Below are 24,228 nucleotides of genomic sequence, written 5' to 3'. Positions count from 1 at the left end.
TCCTGCTGCATTCTTAACAGAATGCATTCCCATGACTATGGATGGAATTTTGAACACTAGGCTAGTAGAAGCGCAGCAAAAATGGCATCTCAGTCAAATGTGGTGTGGTGTATGGAACATTTGCAGTGCAATCCTATGTATGTGTCTACTAAGAATGAGCTAAGTAATAGGATTTATTACCAGGTGAGTGTATTAAGGATTGTAGCCTCAGTAATTCCAGATCAGATACTGTAAAGGAGTAAACTCTGAGAATGTGAGACCCCTTGTGGAGATTAGAAGGAACTACTCACCAGTGCTTGGAAAGAGGGCTGATACCTATCTTAATGGTGTTTACAATGGCCTTACCCCGTACAAAGAAGAAACCCTGATCCATCTGCCACAACTATGGGCTAACAGTATGGGATGTAGTATACGTGTTCAAAGTTAATTGCACTACCAAGTAAGCAACTTGCTCCAACAAAATCTAAGAGCAGACTCTTAGTTTTAATGCTTCTAGTGCCAGATTACCCCTCCTACGTTTGGCATGGGGTGGGGGCACAGGCTTCAAGGGAAAAGACTTTTGCCGGGGACTTGCTGCCAGATGGACAAATAATCTAATTGGTATAGGGCAGCTGCCTGCATACATCACCCTTGGTTCTGGCTATCTCACATTGGAAAACTTCTGCAGTGGTACCTTTAGTGATGTATTAGAATAGGGCAGACTGGTTCACTCTGAACAGGAGCCTGCCATAGGAAGAAATGGGGTTGGTGTTGGAAGGTTGCTGCCCTGGGCTTCTGCTGGGAGGAAGGGCGGGATATAAATTAAACAATAAATAAATAAGTAAGTAAGTAAGGTGAGTGTCATGAGCTGAAAAATACTATTCACCAGTCCTGAGAGAATTAAGAAAGGTATATTTTTATATATGATGGAACCATACACAGAGGCCAAACTTTCCATGTCCATCTTGGAACACAGGTGTGGCAGTAGAGAGTGCAGAACCAGGTTAGTTCAGCTTGTGCATTTTTCATAAATGGGCAATATATTTTACTGGGTTTTTAAATTCATTCATGAAAACAATTATACTCTGCCTTTTCATAAATAATTATCATGGTGCCTTACAACCACTTTTTTACAAGCTGCAAAAATAAGATTTTTGAGAAATGGCAGAAGTCTAGTGAGGAGGTCACAAAGACAAGCTACTCTTAGATGGGACTTGCACATCCTCCATGTGGCTAGTATGCCGAGATGGCTATCTCTGGCATCCGAGCCAGTTGCAAAGAAACTGGCCGGATGCAAAGAAGAGCCTTCCCAGTAGACCTTATTGGCAGGTTCAGATGGGGTGGAAGGGTGGGGAATGACAACAAGACCCTCCTTTAAATATCGTGACTGTAAGTTGTTTAAGGCTACACAAGCACTTTAAAGGGCTGTTGTTGTATTGCTGCAAGATTTGACTTACAAATCTATGGTTACAAAAAGAATGAAATAATAATGTCTAGCAGAGGCATTCTGCTCCAAAATGAAGCAGCACCTTGCAAAAGTGAGAAGCAAATGAGGGCACTGTGAGTGCTCTGACATGGAGGCTCTGGGCTCCTCCCGTGTGACCACACCTGTGCATGTGAGTGAATTGCCACTTTGTGCCAGAGCTCACCTCTCCTCTGCATGCTCTTGTTTTCAGTAATGAGTATTCTTGGGTTCAAAACCCTTCTTGCTTTCAGCTGTGTAAACATTTTTCCTTTGCACATAAAATTCACTAATAAGCCTTGCCCCCCCCCCCCCGCTGCCACCTCAGTTCTTTTGGTGGAACAAAAAAAGTGGCCTTATTACCTGGCTTTTGATTGGCATGGGACTGCAATTTATGGAGTATGTTTGGGAAAGTGACATGGCAAACACACACACACACATTTATAGCCTACTTAAAGCCCTGCAAGGTATTTGGAGGGAATGGAGAAAAAGTTTCAGAGAGGGAAGCAGTTCTTTTGAGAGATTGCAGATGCTTCAGACTCCATCTTGGTTTGTAGAGAATAGGTCAAAGATACCCAGTGATGCTCCATTGCTGAAGTTAAAGGTGTCTGAATGGGACCCAGCCAGGAATTGGGAAAGTGTACAGATGAAAATGTGTTAAGCCTTTCATAGCCTGGATCACAAAAGGAGAACTGTATTTTTCATGTGATGCTGTCTAAAGTGGATTCAAATGCAAATAAACACCACATAGTTCAAACTATCCTGAGCTTGTACCAATTCCAGAATAGGATTGTACATTTCCACATGTAATCATCATCATCACCACCACCACCACCATACCGTGGAAAGCTAGCATGTCGGGCAGAATGGTTTTAGCCAGTGCTGGTTCCAGATTTTGAAGGTCCTTGAGATGCTCTTAGTGACGCCCTCTCCTCTTATGCCCTCATTGGGGTCTTCTCCTCTGCCTTGAGATCACAGACTTTATCTCTCTCTCCTTCTACCTCTGGTCACAATCCCCACTGCTGCCCAGGAAGGACACAGTAAGCAAGCAGTTGCAGTGTTTGCTCCTCCCACTTGCTGGTGCTGTCCCACTGGGTCAGAGTTAATAAGTAGGTGGCAATGGCAAGGGAAGTAGCAGCAGAGCCAGGGTGCTCTGGTAGTCAGCAATGGACCCTCTTCTGAGGAATGGGCTATGGCGAATGCCTGATGATACTGACCTTGGTTTTAATTTATCCTTTGCCCTGACATGCTACCTTTCCACGGGAAAAGTCAACAGAGACTAGATATACTGTCCCAAGACAACACTGCCTGGATGTTTATGTCTGCATCAGAAATTGACATGGATGATTTCCCACATGTTTCCTTGAGGCTCATCAGTTTCAGATTTCCTTACAATCTCATTTTTACAAGTTGAATGGTGATGTCTGACTCACAAGATCAGTGTCAGCCCTATTATTTGGCAGAATAATGGTGAGTTATGCTGCAGTCCTATCACATCCCTTCACCTGCGAATTAGCCCCACTGAATACAATAGAATAGGGTTGCTCTGTTCAAGGCACTTTGCACATGCTCTGAAGCACTCTGCTAATATTTTTGCAGGTTCCGAGATAATGCCTTAAAAGTGAAAATGCATTCTGAAGCTAAGCTCAGGTTCAGATTTTAGCAAATTAATTTTCTGTTGTGAATGATGTGAAACTTTCAGTCGCATGGCTTTTTAAAAACAATACCACCACAGAATGTGTTATTGTTATGTGCCTTCAAGTCGATTATGACTTACGGTGACCCTATGAATCAGCAACCTCCAATAGTATGTTGGAATGTATGAGGTTCAACTCCAATTTGGTGGGTTGAGGCTGCATGGGGTTAAAAAGGGTAGCTAGGGAGGAGACCTCCTTGTTGCCAGGCTATACCTGTCCTTTGATCCTTGCCGTCTCTCCCCCTCCTGCTAGACTGATATGCAAAGGATGTTGATCCCAGTTCCTTCCTGCCTTCCCAGACCTTCTCTCTTGAGAGGGGAGCAGACATCTTTCCTTTGTCTCTCCCTCTCAACCAGCATGAGAGCTGCATTGGGACCAGTGCAGGCTGCTCCAACAAAGCTAGTTAGCTAGATATAGAACTCTTTCCTATCAAGCATGTACTTCCAGAACAAAATTGTTCTTTCTTAATTTAAAGCTTAAAGTCTCTGTCTGACTAATTTGCAGGGAAGGTAGAATCTTAGCAAAGATTCAAACACACACACACATAAGCTAACTCAAAACTCTCCGCTCTGCTACGGAACTAAATAGAATTCCGACATAGTATCTGTTGTGAACCATCCTGTTCAGATCTTGTTAGTTCAGGTCTGTGGCTTCCTTTATGGAATCAATCCATCTCTTCTTTGGCCTTCCTCTTTTTCTACTCCCTTCTGTTTTTCCAAGCATTATTGTCTTTTCTAGGGAATCATCTCATTATGTGTCCAAAGTATGATAACCCCAGCTGCATCATTTTAGCTTCTAGTGATAGTTCTGGTTTAATTTGTTCTAACACCCAATTATTTGTCTTTTTTGCAATCCATAGTATGCGCAAAGCTCTCCTCCAGCACCGCATTTCAAATGAGTTGATTTTTCCCTTACCCACGTTTTTCACTGTCCCAACTTTCACATCCATACATAGAGATCGGGAATACCATGGTCTGAATGATCCTGACTTAGTGTTCAGTGATACATCTTTGCATTTGAGGACCTTTTCTAGTTCTCTCATGCCAACCCAGCCTATTCCTAGCCTTCTTCTGATTTCTTGACTGTTGTCTCCATTTTGGTTAATGACTGTGCCAAGGTATTGATAATCCTTGACAAGTTCAATTGTCTTTGTTGTCAACTTTAAAGTTACATAAATCTTCTGTTGTCATTACTATAGTCTTCTTGATGTTCAGCTGTAGTTCTGCTTTTGTGCTTTCCCCTTTAACTTTTATCAGCATTTGTTTCAAATAATTACTGGTTTCTGCTAGTAGTATGGTATCGTATGCATATCTTAAATTATTAATATTTCTCCCTCCAATTTTCACACCTTCATCTTGGTCCAATCCCACTTTCCATATGATATGTTCTGCCTATAGATTAAACAAGTAGGGTGATAAAATACACCCCTGTCTCTGTGTCTCACACCCTTTCCGATTGGAAACCAATTGGTTTCTCCATATTCTGTCCTTACAGAACGGATGAAGATGGCGGCGGAGTAGGATGTTGTGGAGTTGGAGCTCCTCCGACATTTATTAATTACCATCTTAAAACCATCTTAAAACGACTTTTAAAACATCCTAACATCTTAAACATCCCTGGATTGTTGCAGGAGGTGAGCTAGAAATTATCTCCCTCCCTTTGATACTATACCGGTTGCTACGTGTTCCTTCTCGTTGCCGCTGCGGTCGTGCTTCCATCTTGGCGTGGGCTGGCTCCTCCGGCGTTGCAGCTACTCTGGCCCGGGGACTTGCTGCAGCCTACGGCTGCTGCTGCGTTTTTGCTGTGGCTCGCCGCCCCTTTGTCGCTTGCTGCTGTGGTCGGGACGCCGTTGCCGTCACGTGTGACCTACGTCATTTTGTGTCGCCGCGGCCCCTGCTTGCTTGCTTGTTGTTGGGGGTTGTGCTGCCCCGGGGCCTGTTGTTTCTCCTTCGCCGCGGCCGTGCCCTGCCTGCCTGCTTGCCTGGGCTTCCTGCTCGTGCGTTGTGGCTGCCATCGCGGGTTGGCCGCTACTGGGGCATCGGGGCGTTGCTGTGTTGCTGTCGCCGTGCCGCTTGCCGTTTGCCTGTTGCCTGATGCCATCGTTGCAGCTGTGGGCCGTCCTGATCCCGGGGTGCGCTGTTGGTGGGACGCTGTTTATATCGCCATCGTGCTGTCGTCATTGCCATTACTTGCCCGCCCAGGTTGGCTAGGACCTTATCGCCGTGACTCGGACCAAGTATTCCACAGTTAATACAGCTTCAATGCTTCTGCTCTGATTTATCATTGCGGCCGGCTGCAACTACCATTCTGGCCGGCTATCACAACCCGGTTCCTGTTTTATATTGGTGTATGTATGGATGTATAGTTGTATGAATGTGTGTGTGTGTATGAATGTGAATTGGATTGAAATGTATTGATTTAGTTGAATTGTATTGATTTAGTTAATTAACTTAATTTGATGTAAATTGATTGGTTTAATTGATTAATTAACTTAATCTGATGTAGTTTAATTGGCTTAATTAATTAATTAATTGGTTTAATTAATTTGTTTTAAATTGGTAAATACTGCTGCTATAGGGTACGGAGGCGGGTCTCCGGATGAATTTTATTAGGGTGGGTGGCCTGCTGATAAGCAGATAAAGATAGAGGCATGTGCAAGCCGGAGACGGAGGTGGGGGGCCAAGTTATAGGAAGTTTGGGCAGCAGGCGCCGGAAGGGTGCTGCTAGCAGACCACGCCGGAATAGGGGAACACAGGACAGATGCATTATATCCATCCCATGTTCCGGGTCTGCTCAGAACCAGACGAAAACTGGGGGACGCAAGGTTCCTACTGACCTTCGACTGCTGTTATGTAATGCCAGGTCTGTGGCTCAGAAAACCTCGCTCATCCATGATATGATCTTGGATGGGCGTGCAGACCTGGCATATATTACGGAAACTTGGCTGGACGAAGCCTCTGCTCCAATTCTTGAGGCCATGTGTCCGCCAGGTTTCCGTTACGCACAGCAGCCGAGGGTGGGAAGGCGGGGAGGGGGTGTGGCAGTCATCTATCGAGAGTCCTTGGTTTTTGCCAGACCTCCCCTCCATAGAACTCAATTTGTTGATTGTATGTACTGGAGATTGGGCCCGAAGGGCAGTTTAGGGATCTTGCTGGTGTACCGCCCACCCCACTGCACGGCAGATTCCCTGGCCGAGGTGCTGGAGGTGGTCTTGGCTGTACGGGCATTGTCCCCAGAGCTGTTGGTTCTGGGTGACTTTAACGTGCATGCCGAGGCCGCTCTCATAGGAGCCCCTCGGGATTTCCTGGAAACCATGGCTTCCTGGGAACTGTACCTAAGTAATACTGGGCCCACCCATGTAGCCAGTCATGCTCTCGACCTAGTATTTGTCCTGGGAGAGGAGAGAAGTGGTCTGAAGTTGGGAGTGATTCTTGCCACTCCTGTGTCATGGTCAGACCACTACCTGGTAAATATGGACTTCTCGTTGCCATGCCCCCTCCGCAGGGGTGAAGGACCTATTAAAATGGTCCGCCCCAGACGCCTGATGGATCCAGATGGATTCCTGACTGCGCTTGGGGAATTGGAACCTGCTGAAGGTCGTCCGGTCGAAACCCTGGTGAAGGAGTGGAACGTGGGGATCACCAGGGCATTAGACCGGGTGGCTCCGAAACGTCCTCTCCCCTGAATAGAACTCAGCTAGCACCATGGTATACACCACGGTTGCGTAGTCTGAGACAGGAGGTGAGACGACTAGAGCGCCGGTGGCGGAAATCCCGCTCCGAAGATGTCCGGACACAGGTTAGAGCAGCAGTAGCTGCCTACCAAGTGGCAATAAAGGTAGGAAAGAAGGCTTTCTTTGCTGCCTCTATTGCGTCTGCGGAGTGCTGTCCCAGGAGGCTGTTCCAGGTGGTCCGAAGCCTGGTCGGTCCAGTTGCTCAGGAACCCTTGGAACAGTCAAAGGCCTCCTGTGACTTATTAGCAAAACACTTCGCCGATAAAATCGAACACTTACGGAGCTCGATCCCGTGCGCCGTGGACACAGTGGATGAACCAGAGTTGGCCAGTTGCATGCCGGTAAATTGGGATCGGTTTCGGCTTCTCCCTTCTGAGAGAGTGGACAAGGTGCTTTCATCTGTGAAGCCAACCATTTGTCTTACTGATCCTTGCCCTTCGTGGCTCCTTGTGAGCTGCAGAGAGAAATTGGGCGAGGGGATCAAAGCGGTGGTAAACGCATCCTTGAAAGAGAGTGTGATGCCATCAGCCTTCAAGGAGGCAATTGTAAAGCCCATCTTAAAGAAGCTCTCCTTGGATCCCCAAGTATTCGATAACTTCCGCCCAATTTCGAATTTACCATTTCTGGGCAAGGTCATTGAGCGAGTGGTGGCCAACCAGTTGTCAGCACACTTGGATGAAACGGATTATTTGGATCCATACCAATCGGGTTTCAGGACTGGTCACGGAACTGAAACAGCCTTGGTCGCTCTGGTAGATGATTTGAGGAGGGCATTAGATAGGGGAGAATCCACCTTTCTTGTCCTCCTCGATCTCTCAGCGGCTTTTGATACTGTCGACCACAGTATCCTTCTGCTTCGCCTGGAGGGATTGGGAATTGGAGGCACTGTATTACAGTGGTTCCATTCCTTTCTCTCCGATAGGTACCAACAGGTAGCGTTGGGGGAGGAGGTATCAGACCCTTGGCCTCTCAATTGTGGTGTGCCACAGGGCTCTATCCTCTCTCCCATGCTATTTAACATCTATATGAAGCCGCTGGGGGCAATCATCAGGAGATTTGGGCTGCAGTGTCATCAATATGCGGATGACACTCAGCTCTATCTCTCGTTTAAATCTTCACCAGAGTTGGCTGTGGAGACCTTGTCCAAGTGCCTGGAATCCGTGAGTGGATGGATGGGAAGGAACAAGCTGAAGTTGAACCCTGATAAGACCGAGGTACTACTTGTGGGGGACAAGAGAAGGTTGGGCGACATTAACCTGAAGTTCAACGGGGTGAGTCTACCCCTAAAGGACCAGGTCCGCAGCCTTGGGGTTGTGCTTGATTCCAGGCTGTCCATGGAGGCTCAGATTTCGGCAGTGAGCCGGGCAGCCTGGTACCAACTACACCTCATACGAAGGCTGCAACCCTACCTTCCTGTTCATCAGCTCCCACTAGTGGTACACGCCCTGGTCACCTCTCGTTTGGACTACTGTAATGCGCTCTACGTGGGGATACCCTTGAAAACTGTCCGGAAATTACAACTGATACAAAATGCGGCGGCTCGACTACTTACGAATAGTCGCCGCCGAGATCACATCACACCAGTGTTGTTCGACCTACACTGGCTACCAGTTGTTTTCCGAGCCCAATTCAAGGTGTTGGTATTGACCTTTAAATCCCTACACGGTTCCGGCCCAGTTTATCTCACGGAGCGCCTTCAACGCCACCAATTATGCCGCCTGACAAGATCGGCCACACAGGGCCTTCTCTCAATCCCGCCAACAAAAACAGCCAGATTGGTGGGTACAAGAGAGAGGGCATTCTCAGTGGCGGCCCCCACTCTTTGGAACTCCCTCCCACAAGATCTCCGGCACGCCTCTTCTCTAAATGTGTTTCGGAAAGCCTTAAAGACCTGGCTCTTTCAGCAGGCCGGTATCTGGGGAGGGTTAATTGTTATAACTGAAACGCCTCCTGCCCAGTTTTAATATTGTTGCTGCAGATGTGTTGTTTTTATATTGTATTACTGTATTTTATCAATTGTATTTTAACAATTTTGTAAGTCGCCTAGAGTGGCCATTGGCCAGATAGGCGACAAAGCAATTAAATTTATTATTATTATTATTATTATTATTATTATTATTATTATTATTACAGTAGCCTTTTGTCCAGACTATTGGTTGTGCATCCGGACAATCAGATGCTGTGGCACCCCATTTCTTTTAAAGCATTCCATAGTTTTTCATGATCTACACAATTAGAGGCTTTGCTGTAATCTATAAATCACAGGGTGATTTCCTTCTAAAATTCCTTGGTCTGTTCCATCATCCAATGTATGTTTGCGATATGATCTCTGGTGCTTTTTCCCTTTCTGAATCCAGCCTGGACATCCGGCATTTCTCGCTCCATATATGGTAACAGCCTTTGTTGTAGAATCTTGAGCTTTAGTTTACTTGCATGGAATATTAAGGCAATAGTTCAATAATTACTGCATTCTCTGGGATCTCCTTTCTTTGGAATTGGGATGTATATTGAATGCTTCCAGTCTGTGGGCCATTGTTTAGTTTTCCATATTTCTTGACAAAGTTTTGTCAAAATTTGGACAGATTCAGTCTCAGTAGCTTGTAGCAACTCTATTGGTATGCCGTCTGTTCCTGGTGATTTGTTTCTTCCAAGTATTTTAAGAGCAGCTTTCACCTCACATTCTAAAATTTCTGGTTCTTCATCATACGGTTCCTCCGTGAATGAATCTGTCATCCTTGCATCTCTTATAGAGTTCTTCAGTGTATTGGTTCCATCTTCCTTCTATTTCATCTCGGTCAATCAGTGTGTTCCCCTGTTGATTATTCAACATCCCTACCCTTGGTTTAAATTTCGCTTTAATTTCTCATATCTTTTGGAATAGGGCTCTCGTTCTACCCTTTTTGTTGTCCTCTTCTATTTCTATACAATAACTATTGTAATAGTTCTCTTTGTTCCTACTTACTAGTTGCTGTATTGTTTCATTTAGGGTTCTAACAGTGTTTGTATCTCCTTTTGCTTTCCTTCTCTCTTTAACCATTTGAAGAGTTTCTTCAGTCATCCATTGAGGTCTTTCTCTGTTTTTAACTAGAGGTATTGTTTTTTTTGCATTCTTCCATGATAATGTCTCTGACTTCATTCCATAGTTCTTCTGGTTCTCTGTCAACTAAGTTTAAACCCTCAAATCTGTTCCTTATTCATTCTTTATATTCTTCTGGGATGTTATTTAAATTGTATTTTGGCATTATGATTGCTTTGTTCTTCTTTTGCTTTACTCTGATTTTTGGTATGACTAGTTCATGATCTGTACCACAGTCTGCTCCTGGTCTTGTTTTTGCAGAAAGTATGGAACTTCTCCATCTTCTGCTACCAATTATATAATCGATTTGATTCCAATATTGTCCATTTGGTGATGTCCACATGTACAGTCGTCTTTTCAGTTGCTCAAAAAATGTGTTTGCAAGAAACAAATTATTGGCTTCACAGAATTCAATAAGTCTTTCTCCTGCTTCATTTCTATCTTCTAAGCCCCATTTCCCCACAGTTCCCAGCTCTTTGTTCCCTACTTTTGCATTTCAGTCCCCCAATGATTATCAGCACACATTGTTTTGGTGTGTGATCAATTTATTCCTGTACTTCTGCATAAAATCTCTCCAATTCTTCTTCTGCATTTGCCGTTGGAGCGTAGACTTGGATGATGGTTATGTTAATAGGTTTCCCGTTAAATCTCATTGATATAACTCGCTCAGACCTTGCGTTATAGCTCCTAATTGCTTTTGCTACATAATTTTTCACTATTAAAGCAACCGTGTTTCTTCTTACTTTCTCATTTCCTGCATAAAATATTTTGTAGTTGCCTGATTGAAAATGTCCCATTCCAGTCCATTTTAATTCACTCACACCAAGTTGTATTGTAATGCTGATACATTCCATTTCTTGCTTGACAATTTCTAACTTTCCCTGGTTCATGCTTCTCATATTCCATATTCCTATTGTGTGTGTTGTACAACTCCGGACTCTCTTTTCGCATCTGTGCGCATCAGCCTCCGGGCTTCCATTCAGCTTTGACCCAGCTGCATCATTAGTCGCAGCGCTACTCGTACTTGTCCTTTGTTCTTCCCCATTAGCTCGTTGAGTGACTTCTGACCTGGGGGTCTCATCTTCCAGTACTATCTCATATAGCATTTTGAATATTTTGTTCATAGGGTTTTCGTGGTAAGAGGTTTTCAGAGGTGGTTTACCATTGCCTTCCTCTGAGTTTGGATGCATCTTAGTCTGGTGTCTCAGCTTTGACCATTCCGCCTTGGGTGCCCCTGCTAGGAGTCTAGCCTCTTGGTCTAGACTCCTGATGGCATTGCTGTCAGCTTCTTCAACACTCTCAAACCCCCTCACCACGTTAAGGTGTGTATTAGCATATTAAACAGTTCATGTAAAGGTAATGTAAGAATGCTGTGAAAGTGTGTATTTTGGCCCCAGTACATGTCAGAAACCAGTGCAGGTATACTTTTCTTGACATATGTAGTGTGTGACCGTAACATTGTCTCATGCTCTCCATTTCTCTGAGCAGTAGGAAGTTCTAGGGCAGGAATGGCACCTTTGTGGCCCTCAGGCTGTTTTTGGACTCCAACTACCATCAGCCAGTCTGGCCAATTGTGAGGGATTATGGGACTGTAGTCCAACAATATTTGGAAGGCCACAGGTTCCCCATCCCTGTCTAGGACTGCATAGTACAGGGTCAGTTACCTTGTGAAGGAAAAGGTACTAGAGAATTTTATCTGTTTCCAAATTCAGAAGTTGAGTGTGATGGGGTAGGCAGATACCCCAGACATAAAGGGTTGTTTCCAGGCTAAAGAGAAGGACAACATGCAGTCTTGTTGCCATTCTTATGTTACTTTGCACACATTTTTGGCACCCAAATATGAATCTCTAAGGGCACATAGCAACGTCAGAGCCAGCTTTTTCAGGCTTATGACTTGGGGTTGGGATACACTTCCTTTGGGCTTTACAAGGGAATAGGAAAGTGGATCTCTGTAACCTTGCAACAAAGCAGCTTGGCTTTGCAAAGAAGAGAAACTTCTACGCATGGAAAGAAAATGTATGTGTTGGCAAAAGCATTGCCAAGGATTAGAAATTAGCAAAGATTAGCATTAAAAATGGCTTTCCCAAGGCTTGAAAACTCCTCTGTGGATAAAAAGGAATTTCCTGTACTCAGGCAAGGGGGCTGGAAAATTGTGGGGTTTTTTTAAGGGAAAGATCAGCTTCTCCCAGCTCTATCCCTTTCATACCTATCTGAAAAATGCCTTTCCCCAGTGGCTGAAAACTTATGATATCTCAAGCTCTGATTACATATGCTTGGTGAAGCCTTTGCAATGTAATATACTGACCGGGGAGTTCTGAAACATTATTATTAATTATTTTAAGTCTTTCTTATTTATTTTTAAGCCTTTTAAAATGGGACTGTCACCTGATCCAAGAAATCTTATACTGCAATCCTATACACACTTACCTGGGAGCAAATCCCATTGAACTCAATGGGGTTTAATTCTGTATAGACATCTATAGGAGTGTACTGTTACTTGATTTATTATATGAATTTTAGTTGAATTAAAATAGAACTAGCAAAATTCCCTCCTTCACACTTTTTCAGTGTCATGTATAAGTCGTAAAAATGGGGGGGCATTGTTGCTTTGTGGGGGGAGTTTGAGGACAGGGTGCATAAAAGCCACCAGTGCTTCTCCCAACTCCTTTACATGCTGCTGTATTGAAATCCAAAATGCTCCAGAATGATGCTACATCACTTCATAGCTTTGTTCCAAGGGGCATTCTGGGGGGGAAATTGCAGCCCCCACCGTTGGCTGCTATTATAATGCCAGTGCATAAGCCATCCTGCCCATGAATGTCTTGCAAAGCCAAGTCATGTTGTGAAGTACCTTTGTTCCAGAGCAGGCTTTGCCACCCTGTCGCTCTCCAGATATTTTATATAACTCCCATCAGCCTCAGCCATCACAAGTAGGGCCAGCACCAGGCATGACTGGGCCCTTGAGCACCAACCTGCCCTGGGCCCACAGCACCATAGCCCAACCCCCCAGTTCAGGTGGTGTGGAGCTAATAAATCTGCCCGTGCACCCATCTACCTCTCGTGTCACGTGAATGATGTGCGCATGTAGCATACATGCATGTCATCACCCAAGATGGTGGTGGGGTTGTCAGGCCCTTAGGGAAGCCCACCACCACCATCTTGGTTGATGGTAGGCATGCGTGTATAGCACACACAACATTCACATTGACAGGAGAGGTAGGTGGGGTGTGTGTGTGGGTTTACTGAAGCCCATACTGCCTGTATTGGGGTGTGTGTGCCTGGGAGCTCCCTCTCCGTGATCTGCAGCAGGTCAGGTTGCAGGACCTGATGCTGCTGTGGATCATGAAACGGGAGCACCACCTTCCCACCATAAAGAGGGCCCCTTTAAGGGCCCCTCTAGGCCACAGGGGTCCTCGGCCAGGGCCCAACCTGGCCACCCTCTGGTCCTGGCCCTGATCACAGGTGTACCCAATGCTGGGACTATAAAGCAGTTGGCAGCTTCTGCTAGCAGACAAGATTACAAACTCCCTTGGTAAATGGGGCAAATTTTAAAAATAAACTAAAAAGCATCTTATAGTGAAGGAAGGGCAAGCAATTGCCTGGAAGAGAGACTACATACGATTCAGTTCACATCAGTACTACAAAATATAGTAGCTAAGAACTAGATTCTGAGCTTTTTTCCTCTTCCTTTTCAACCCCTCTTCCCTTTGTGTTATGTATGTTAAGACTGTAAGCCTGAAAGCAGGAAACATCTTATTAGTGATTACTGTGAGCCACTCTGGGAGCCGTTTCCCCCCTTTTTGCAGCTAAAGAGTGGGGAAAATGTGTTGAATGAATGAATGAAATGCTCATAGCTCTTTCATGCTTTTGGCCAAGAAAATGAGGTGGAGGATCAGAAATAGCAATAGACAGCAAACTAGGTCCCTTCCTTTGGGAAGCAGATCTAGTGCTGGCCTTTAGCATGCTTTGCATGTTGCACAAACTTCTTCTTAGTTCATTTTTTAAATGGCATATACAAATGGAGGCTAGATGCAGGAAAATGGAGGCCCCGTTGGACAGTGTTTCCTGAAACAAGGCTTCTTATAGATACATGCAAATTCCTGCCCTGGGATGACCACCTGCACATCACCTCCCCCAAAACAGAGGACAAAATGGGACACAGGTTTGGATAAAATTTGCATATTTATTTATTTATTGCACTTGTATACCACCCCATAGCCAAAGCTCTCTGGGCGGTTAACAGCAATCAGTAACATTAAAACAAATATACAATTTAAAACACATATTTAAAAACAATTTAAAACACAATTTTAAATTTTAAAACAATATAAAAACAATTTGAAACATACACTAATTTTTTTTACATATAGATGCAAATTTAGAAAGTCATTATGGCTGTGAGCACACTAGTTGTCTACAGCAGAGCATTTCTATCGGCCACACCTGGAGGGGCAATGGGTTGATCTGATCAGTTGCAAAGTCTGTTTGAAGCTGAATAACAATAATAAAAAATCACTCAAGCTGATTCCACCAGGTTGTACAGTAAAAAGGGTGAGATTTGACTAGAGTTGTGTGTCCCTGTTTTCAGAAAAGAGAGGTGGAGATGCACTGAAACTGGCAGAACAATAAGTGTGTCTCTACCCTATAACTTAAATAAAAATGCAATACATCTCATTACAGGAGGGAGCAGGTGACCTGTATGAAGGCTCAGTTTGTTTTACAGATATTAAGGGTAGGGACACATTACTGGCTTAAAATGCAGTCACCCCTGTTCTTTGAATCTGGGTACCCACATCCACAAACCACTGGTTTCTTCTGAAATACTGCGGGCTCATCTACATGGTGGTTTACTGTGTGTTTGGTGCTACTCACATCTTTTAATTTGCATGGTTCACATGTTGTTGTTGTTGTTGTTGTTGTTATCTTTATTTTTACGCTGCCCTATTTTCCAAACTGGAACTCAAGGCGGCTTCCAGATAAAAATACATATAATTAAGAACATACAATAGTCTAAAATAAATAGAATTAAACTATTTGCTATATTAACTGTTCAAACATACACTTAATAAATCACCTTAGTTTAAAATAGTACAATTAAACAATAACAATGCAGCACACTCTTCAAGCCATGACCTTAGCAACCGTCAGCTCCAAAGGCCTGTTGGAATAAAAAAGTATTTACCTGCTGACAGAAGGATTGCAAAGAGGAGGCCGTTCTTGCCTCCCTAGGAAGGGAATTCCAGAGCCTAGGGGCAGCCACCGAAAAGGCCCTATCTCGCATCCCCACTAAACGTACTTGTGTAGATGTGGGGATTGAGAGAAGGACCTCTCCTGAGGATCTCAGGGCCCAGGCAGGCTCATATAGGAAGGTACGGTCTGACAGATAGCCTGGACCTAAGCCGTATAGGACTTTATAGGTCATAACCAGCACTTTGAATTGTGTCCGGAAACAAACTGGCAGCCAGTGGAACTGCTGTCACAGGGGAGTTGTATGATCCCTGTAGCCAGCCCCAGTTAGCATTTTGGCCGCAGCTCGTTGCACCAGCTGAAGTTTCCGAACAGTCTTCAGAGGCAGCCCCAGAAGCAAACAGAAGCTATCATGGTATCCTTCTGGAGAGGCTCGCGGAGTTGGGAGTTGGAGGTAGTGCTTGGCAGTAGTTCCGCTCCTACTTGGCGGGTCGTCTCCAGAAGGTAGTGCTTGGGGAACATTGCTCGACACCGCGGGCTCTCCAATATGGGGTCCCACAGGGGTCAGTTTTGTCCCCCCTGCTTTTTAATATCTACATGAAGCCGTTGGGAGAGGTCATCAGGAGTTTTGGAGTGCGTTGTCATCAGTATGCTGATGACACGCAGCTCTACTTCTCCTTTTCATCTTCTTCAGGTGAGGCTGTCGATTTGCTGAACCGTTGCCTGGCCGCGACAATGGACTGGATGAGAGTTAACAAACTGAAGCTCCATCCAGACAAGACTGAGATGCTGTTGGTGGACGGGTTCTCTGATCGGATGGTGGATATATACCCTGTCCTGGATGGGGTTACACTCCCCCTAAAGGACCGGGTTTGTAGTCTGGGAGTCTTTTTAGACTCTTCCCTCTCACTTGAGGCTCAAGTAGCCTCGGTGGTTAGGAATGCGTTTTACCAACTTCGGTTGGTAGCCCAGCTACGTCCCTATTTGAGTAAAGAGGACCTTACATCAGTGGTACATGCTCTGGTAACCTCACGTTTGGATTACTGTAATGCGCTTTACGTAGGGCTACCTTTGAAGACAGTTCGGAAGCTACAACTAGTGCAAAATGCGGCGGCCAGATTGCTGACAAGGACCAAGCGGTCCGAGCATATAACACCTGTTCTGGCCAGCTTGCACTGGTTGCCAATATGTTTCCGGGCTAGATTCAAAGTGTTGGTATTAACCTATAAAGCCTTATACGGTGCGGGACCACGATACCTTGCGGAACGCCTCTTCCGATATGAACCGGCCCGTGCACTACGTTCTGCTACGAAGGCCCTCCTCCGGGTTCCAACTCACAGGGAGGCCCGGAGGGTGATGACAAGATCTAGGGCCTTCTCAGTGGTGGCCCCCGAACTATGGAACAGTCTCCCCGAGGAAGTACGCCTGGCGCCGACTCTGCTCTCCTTCCGGCGCCAGGTCAAAACCTTCCTATTCTCTGAAGCATTTTAAGTTACACTGATTTACTTTTTAAAATGTTTATTGTATTGGATTGATGATTGTATTTTAGTATTATTTTGTTATTCATTGTATTTTTATACTATTTTATGTTCACCGCCCAGAGAGCTATTGCTAGTCGGGCGGTATATAAATAAATAAATAAATAAATAAATAAATAAATAAATAAATAAATAAATCATATAGTTTCCCCCCTGTAAATCCATATTAACGTAGTCCACTGATAATACAAAAAGTGGAGGAAAAACCATCTTCACTGCGCTGTGCTCCTCCTTGCAGACACTTTGTTCTGATGATTTTAGGTGGGTATGTCAATCGTTCCCCTCTCCACACCCACTATCTCCTTCTCCCTTCTTTCACTTTGTTTCCTTTGGGCTGACAAGCAACTTCTGGCTGCTTTCCTCCATTCTGCTGGCCTTTTTATGTTGCTGCAAATGGTGCCGTTATTTTTCTTTGCCTCCTAACTTGTGCGCAAAAGAGTAACACTGTTCAAACAAAGATTTGTATTTCAACTGTCTCATACCAGTGAAAATACAAATAATTGCACTTCTGTTGTTTTTTTTTTAAATGGCATCTACTGCAGCTGGTAGAACAAACTGAGTATGCTCGGTTGCCAAGCAACCAGAGAGAGTGAAAATGTTAGAGGGCGTGGTCATTAGGAAACTGCATATTTGATCCTTCTCCTCAGTGTGAATAGAAAACACTGTGTTTGCAGCTGGCATTGAGCCCTTACTGTAGACAGTGCAAATAGAAAATGGAGGTAAAAACAGCATCTTTAGCAGGAAGTAATGATCCCGTGTGGATAAACCCTGCATTTTGATGCTGTTCAAACAAAACCAGCTTCACTCCAGCTTTAAAACTATTTGCATGGCAAATTCCAGGTGTATACAATGAAAACTTTTCTTGACAACAGTGGCGTGTGTGTGTGTGTGTATCGCGGAGGAGCATCCCATTGCCCACCTGCCCACCCACTGCAATCCTACCCTTGTCTACTCAGATATAAACCACATTGAATCCAATGGGGCTTACTCCCTGGTAAATGGATTAGGATTGCAAGTCTCGTTCATTTCAAAACAAGAAGTGGTGTGGGGGGAATCCTTGCTCATCTCTGCGCACCAGTCTCTGCAAACAGGAGGGAGGGGGAAATCTCATTCACTTTGATTATTTAAAGTGCCACCAGGAAAAACAAGAAGATAATTTCCATGGGGTGGAGTTGGAGGGATGAAATCTCCACCAATAAGTGTTGGGGTGGGTGGAGGAATGGGGAAACTGGGTATGCAGACAACGGGCAGTTGGAGACCCCGGGATTTACAAAACCGAATTGAAACACAGCAAGAAAAAACACACAGCCTTGCTTCATTTTAAGCCTGCAATGTGTCCCTATCCTAACTGTTCAGGGGCAGTTTCAAGGCCCCTCCTGCTCTCCCTTCTTTAGGGGTCTTTACTTTTACACTAGACTTCAAACAGAAGATCCCCTTCAAATAGGGGCTCCCTCTAACATCCTTTCAAACAGAGGATTGTCCTCTGTAAAGCAGGACACTTAGCAACCTCATCTATCCTTGAACAGACAGTGCACAACGTCACCGATGAGGAGTATGCAACCCAATGGGGTTTTGCAGGTGCAGAGCCGTAACCTAAGACTTTGTGCATCTGTGAGAGTACATGACAAGGAAACATTGTGGCCTGTGGGTCAGAGAAATATGACCCACTAGAATACAGTTCAGTGCAGGAATTTACCCAAAGCCAGAAACAGTCGGCAGGATAACAAATATTAAGAAGTCCAGTTGAAATATCTTCTCGAGTCAAGCAAGTTTGATTTGCCACATTCTCTGCACGCAATGGGGGCCTTGAGCCACCTGCCCACTGAGCAAAATGGAACATTAGGCCCCTACAGTTAGGTTGGCAGAACCCACATTCTGCAGTGAATCCATTAAGAGCACAGGTTTGCTTTCTAAATCACAAGGGAGTTCTTACTTGGGGGAAACTGTTCAATATGTGCACAGAAAAGCCTTGATTTAGGAGAGGTTGCTGTTCATACACCTGATAAAAATCAAAACACAGGATTGACTTTCCTCTCGGCTTGCTTGGCTTTTTGGCACACTTCGCCTTCAGCTGGCAGAGCGGGTGAAAATTCATTCTCCTTTGGGTCATTAAACAAGCTGTTTCCCCTTGAAAGGAAAGGAGGGGGGCACTCAGCAAGTCTGCAGCCCCACAGGCACTATAGAAGCCTACTCTCTCCCCCACTTTGCCCATCTCCAAGGCTTTCTGGGACATTAGGTGCATGGAGTGCAGGTCTGGATTAGTATGAAAGCAAACACACATCTGGAAGTCCCTTCCGTTAATTGGGCAATTACTCATACCACACTTGCTGGAAGCAGCCTTGTTGAAGGCTGGCCAAGAGCAACAACGGAGTGCGGGCTGTGCCCCACCCCTCACTGATTGTATAGTGAGACCTGGAGGGGAGGGGTCAAGAAGGGGCAAAGATGCTGTGTGGGTTTCACTGGAAACACCAGCATTAACAAAAAGCCATGACGGTGATATTGGGTCGTAGCCATTTAAGTTCTACTCAGAGTAGACCCATTGAGATTAACAAACCTAAGTCATGGCCAGTAACTTCAGTGGCTCTACTCTGAGTAGTACTACCATTGGCTACAACCTAATAATATGTTAGATTATAGTATATGTTAGACTATATCTACACACTTATCTAGGAGCAAGCCTCATTGAGCATAGTTACACTTTCAGAGTAACATTTTTGAAAAGTCCATAAGACTGAAAAAAGAAAAAAGCATTTTCAGTAAAAAATGTTCTTCTCCTTTTGTGCAAGTGGAGTTTCATTTCAAAACAATCGATTATAAATTTCTTGATATTCTGACCAGTTGTAACTGAAAAAATACATCTTCATCTACAATCTTTTGACAAAATTGTGTGTGGGGAGCTAAACCATCATCTAAAAACCTGGAGAGCCGCTGCCAGTCATTGTAGACTTTTATCGGTATCGATATCAGTATTGATATTAATATTCTTTATTAGTTGCTTGACACCTGAAAGTTCCCAAGCAACTTGCACAATGTTAAAACAAAAACAAATAAAACACACTACAAAACGTAACAATGAACAACAACAAAACCATAGCAATACCACCGCCACGCAGCCACAGGAAGGTCTGGCAGCATGTTAAAACAAAACATCATTTCAATCTATCAAATGCCTGGGAGAAAAGGTACTTCTTTACCTGTAGCGAAAAGATGACAATGAAGGTGTCAGGTGGACCTCACTGGGGAGCATATTACATAAATGGGGAGCTGCAATTAAAAAGGCTGTCTCCCTGGTCACCACCTTTAGTGTCTAAATAGACATTACACAAGATTCCCCTTCCCCTACACATCATGATTAAAATTTGTCAGGGCTGCCAGCAGCAAATGAAATTGCTTCATGGGCTGGAACATAGGAAGCTGCCTTATACTGAGTCAGACCACTGATCCATCTAGTTCAGTATTATCCACACTGACTGGCAGCACTCCCAAGTGTTTCAGACAGGTGTCTGACCCATCCTTACCTGGACACTGAACCTGGGACCTTCTGCATGCAAATCATGTACTCTACCGCTGAGCTATGGCTCTTTCTCTGACTGGGTTGATTCACAAGAACATGCAGGGTACATAGGTATGTCTTAAGGTATGCAATCAGGAGGAGGAGACAGGACATTTAAATGATATACAGGAGTGTGGGAAAGAACAAATGCCATGTAAGCCAAAACCACACAACTTGTAATTGGGGGACCTACAAGGCAGACGTGCCCTGGAGGTATGTGTAAGGGGCTGGTGTCTCACAAAGTCTTTGTGCTGAAATCATGTCTTGCTCTTGGCAATGCTCCCCCACTTGCCCAGATGTAGACAATCTGTTAGAGAAAGGCAATATGTGGAATATTGATTTCCCTTTCTCCTTTCCTCCCCAAATCCCCCTCTCACCTTCCACCAAGCATTTTCTGTTATCTAAGCGTCATTCATTCATTATCGCTCATTTCTCACTTTCCATTCAAAGGAAATGCCTGTCTGTTTCTCCTCCTCATCCTATTATTTACACCTGAGAACAGTCTCTATCCTATAACTCTTAAGTGCTCTTCTTATTTCTAAATATTTGTGGACCCCCACTACAATCCACAGATAGGGAATCCATTTGGTTTCCAGCTGTTGGACACTTGGGGCTTCTTAAGCTTGTTCTCGGCTTTAAGCACTGACTATCTGGAGCTACAGCAGATGTGCAATGAATGGGTTTCTCTAGCTCTCTGATACTTGAGTCTGTAATTGTGAACAAACATTATTTGGGTTTCCCAACATGGGAAACTATACTTAATGATACTTAATGATGTTATTTAAGCCAGTGTGGTGCAGTGGTTAGAGTGCTGGACTATGACCTGGGAGACCAGGGTTCAAATCTCCCTTCAGCCATGAAGCTCACTAGGTGACCTTGCGCCAGTCACTATCTCTCAGACTAACCTACCTCACAGGGTTCTTGTGAGGATAAAATGGAGAGGAGAGAACCATGTTGAACCACTTTGAGCTCCTTGGAGGAAATATGGTACATAACTGTAATAAATAAATAAATAAATAAATAAATGATATTCAATAAATATCTAAATAAAAGTCAGAGGCTCTGTGTGCAAAAGCAACTTACCTTAGGGCTGAGCAAAAATGTCAAGTTTCTCTGCCTTCTTTGCAGATGGTGAACTGGAGGAGGGAGAGGATGAACTGTTGAATTTCTCCAACAGTTTTGGGGAGGGACAAAAAAGAGAGTGAAAATTCTTAGAAACTGCTAAGAAATGTTGGCACCCTTAATCCTGAATAGAACATGAGAGGCACCCTGTTGGATCAGGCTAGTGGCCCATGTAGTCCAGCATCCTGTTCTCACAGCAGCCAAGCAGATGCCTCTCAGAAGCCCGTAAGCAGGACTTGAGTGCAATAGGACACTTTATTGTTTGTTCATGGCAGTTGATGATGGAAACAATGAGCTAATAGTAAAAGACCGTAAGAAGCAGAGGACAAGACAATTGTTTCAAGAATTTGAAAACAATTAGGTTGAGTTGGATCTACAGTTGGGCTTGCAAGCCTGTTTGAGGGCAGTAAAATGGTGTGTGTGTTAGGGATGGGGGAGAAATTTGATTGTTTGCATTTAAAGGCAACCCTACCAAATTCGTGCTTTTCAAACAATATGTGAACCAAAACACAAGCGTCCTTTGCAATTTGCACTCCTCTGAATTTTGCAGTGCAGTTCTCAAGCCAAGTGAAGTGTCCAAAAATGAATATATATTAGAAGAAAGTGTGTATATAAATGCCTATATTAGTGAAAATAACAAACACTGCATTATATTAGGGAAATGTGCTTGCCAAAATGTGTATATTAGTCAAAATGGCATACAAAAATATGTTTCTTGGGAGAAATTCACACCAAACTGCTAATAAATTTTCTTGAGAATTTTTTTTTTTAATGCTGCAAATCGTAGAAATGTGGGGAACTGGATTTAGGATTGGGAAAATGAGAAACGTAGAGAACCGGAATAGACGGATTGGTCCATCCCTAGTGCGTTTGGGAGATGTCGCTGAGTATTCACCGGTGTGTATGCATGAAATTCTGGAGCAGTTTGAGGGGAGCCCCCCCAAGTACATTCTAAAAAAATTTTTTTCTGAAAAAATTCAGCCCACCTCTAACATTTCTATATAATGTTCCACTGTTGCTTAGAAGGATGGAGGCTTTGTCCTTTCCCCATTAAACAACAGAGGGCACTCTTTCTCTTTCTAAAGCCTAATACAGGTATTTGTTGTTATATGCCTTCAAGTCAGTTATGTCTTACGGCAAACCTATGGATCTTTTGGATATATTCATAGTGTTTTCATAGTAAGAGGTATTCAGAGGTGGCTTACTATTGCCTTCCTCTAAGCCTATGGCACCCAGTATTCACAAGTGGTCTCCCATCCAAGTACTAACCAGGTCTGACCCTGCTTAGCTTCTGAGATCAAATGAGATCTGGAGTGTTCAGGGTAGTATGGACGTAGGCAGTAATTGGGTATAGGCAGAGAAAAAATGTGTAGGTTGTATCCAATGTTATTATTGCATTATTGCATTTATCCCACTTTCTCTAAGGAGCTCAAAGTAGCGTACATGGTTCTTCCCCTTCTAATTTAATCCCCACAACAACCCTGTGAGGTAGGTTAGGCTGAGAGGCATTGATGAGCCCAAGGTCACCCAGTGTGCCTCATGGCTGAATGTTATTCATACTCTGAGTAGACCCATTGAAATAAACAGGCATGACTAATTTAGGTCCAATCATTTCAATTGGTCCACAACTCTGTTTGAAATTTTACACTCTTAGGTAGGGGTAAAATGGGGGAGGCAAACTTCGCCATTGCATATTATGGTAATGTGGAAACAAATTAGGGTCGCCAAAGACCAAATGAAAATGGGCCAAGGTATTTATCTGTAGTTTGATATGTAGAAATCAAAAGGCAAAGCTTTTCACAACAAGGGTAAATACTATCACCTGCTTAGGTCCTCAAAGACCATTTTGCTGTTGTAAGGCATAGTTACAGTGACCAGAAAGTTGCCAACCTTAATTCATATGCAACTGCTGCATGAATCTCTTGCAATTGGCCATCAGGTCCCTCATGTGTACTTTGATCTGTTTGATCAGTGGTGATGCCATTCCATACCTTTCCTGATACTTGTTTCTGTTATTAACAGGATGTAACAATTATGATTATTTTGTATATAGTTGAGTCACCAACTTTCCTCCCTGACAGGGCTCTAGTGCCACTACCTCCTCTGTCAGAGACAGTATGCTTCTGAATACCAGTTGCTGGAAACTGCAGGAGGGGAGAGTTCATCTTGGGTCCTGCTTGTGGGCTTCATGTAGGCATCTGGTTGGCCAATGTGAGAACAGAACACTGGACTAGATGGGCTAGATGTTCTTATATTCTTATGTTCTTATGCCATTAGCATCTTCACAATAAAGAAGTCATTGTGACTGTGAATGACAAGAGCTTAATTGCCCAACTTAGCGTCATGACCCCAGAGTTTAGCAGTAACAAAGACTTGAGGACAGAGGCCGCAGACTCTCCAGCTAAGGAGCCGGGTAAGGAGCCTGACCAGGCTTGGTGCTCTGAGCCTGCTGCTGGACATTGGCAGACCCCCACCGAGCCAGAGTCTGACAGACAGCAACCCCCAGAAGAACCTCCTGCTTTCCTTTGAGCCTGATGAACCAAATGCTTTCCACAGTACTTCACTGGTTCAGCAACACAGGGATTGCACCAGGTGGAATGGAGGAGCAGCACCCAGCCAGAGCTCTGGCCCGTTTAGAATCTGAAGTTATCCACAAGGGGGCAGAGACTGGGAGAGGAAGTGAAGAGGAGAGCAGGCTCTCAACCTTTGGTCCGTCTGGTCACATCCTTTGTTGGAGCAAGTTGCTCACTTGGAGCTCTCCATGGTCCTGGCCTCCCTTGCTGAGGAGGATCTGGCATCAGATCAGAACATAACACTTTGCTGTAGCTTTAATTGTTCTGCTTGAGGTGGGATGGGGTAGGGAGAGAAACCTTGAGAAGTT

The 24,228-nt window shown here is 44.4% G+C and overlaps 1 pseudogene; it reads right to left on the bottom strand.

The window, feature by feature from the left end:
• Nucleotides 1–22,567: 22,567 nt before the first annotated feature.
• Nucleotides 22,568–22,686, bottom strand: LOC133372154 (5S ribosomal RNA; annotated as a pseudogene).
• Between the last annotated feature and the right edge of the window lie 1,542 nt (nt 22,687–24,228).

Source organism: Rhineura floridana, chromosome 17 (assembly GCF_030035675.1).
Source record: "Rhineura floridana isolate rRhiFlo1 chromosome 17, rRhiFlo1.hap2, whole genome shotgun sequence".
Lineage (NCBI taxonomy): Eukaryota > Metazoa > Chordata > Lepidosauria > Squamata > Rhineuridae > Rhineura > Rhineura floridana.
The sequence above is the reverse complement of the archived record's forward strand: the minus strand, read 5'-3'. Positions and strand labels throughout refer to the sequence as shown.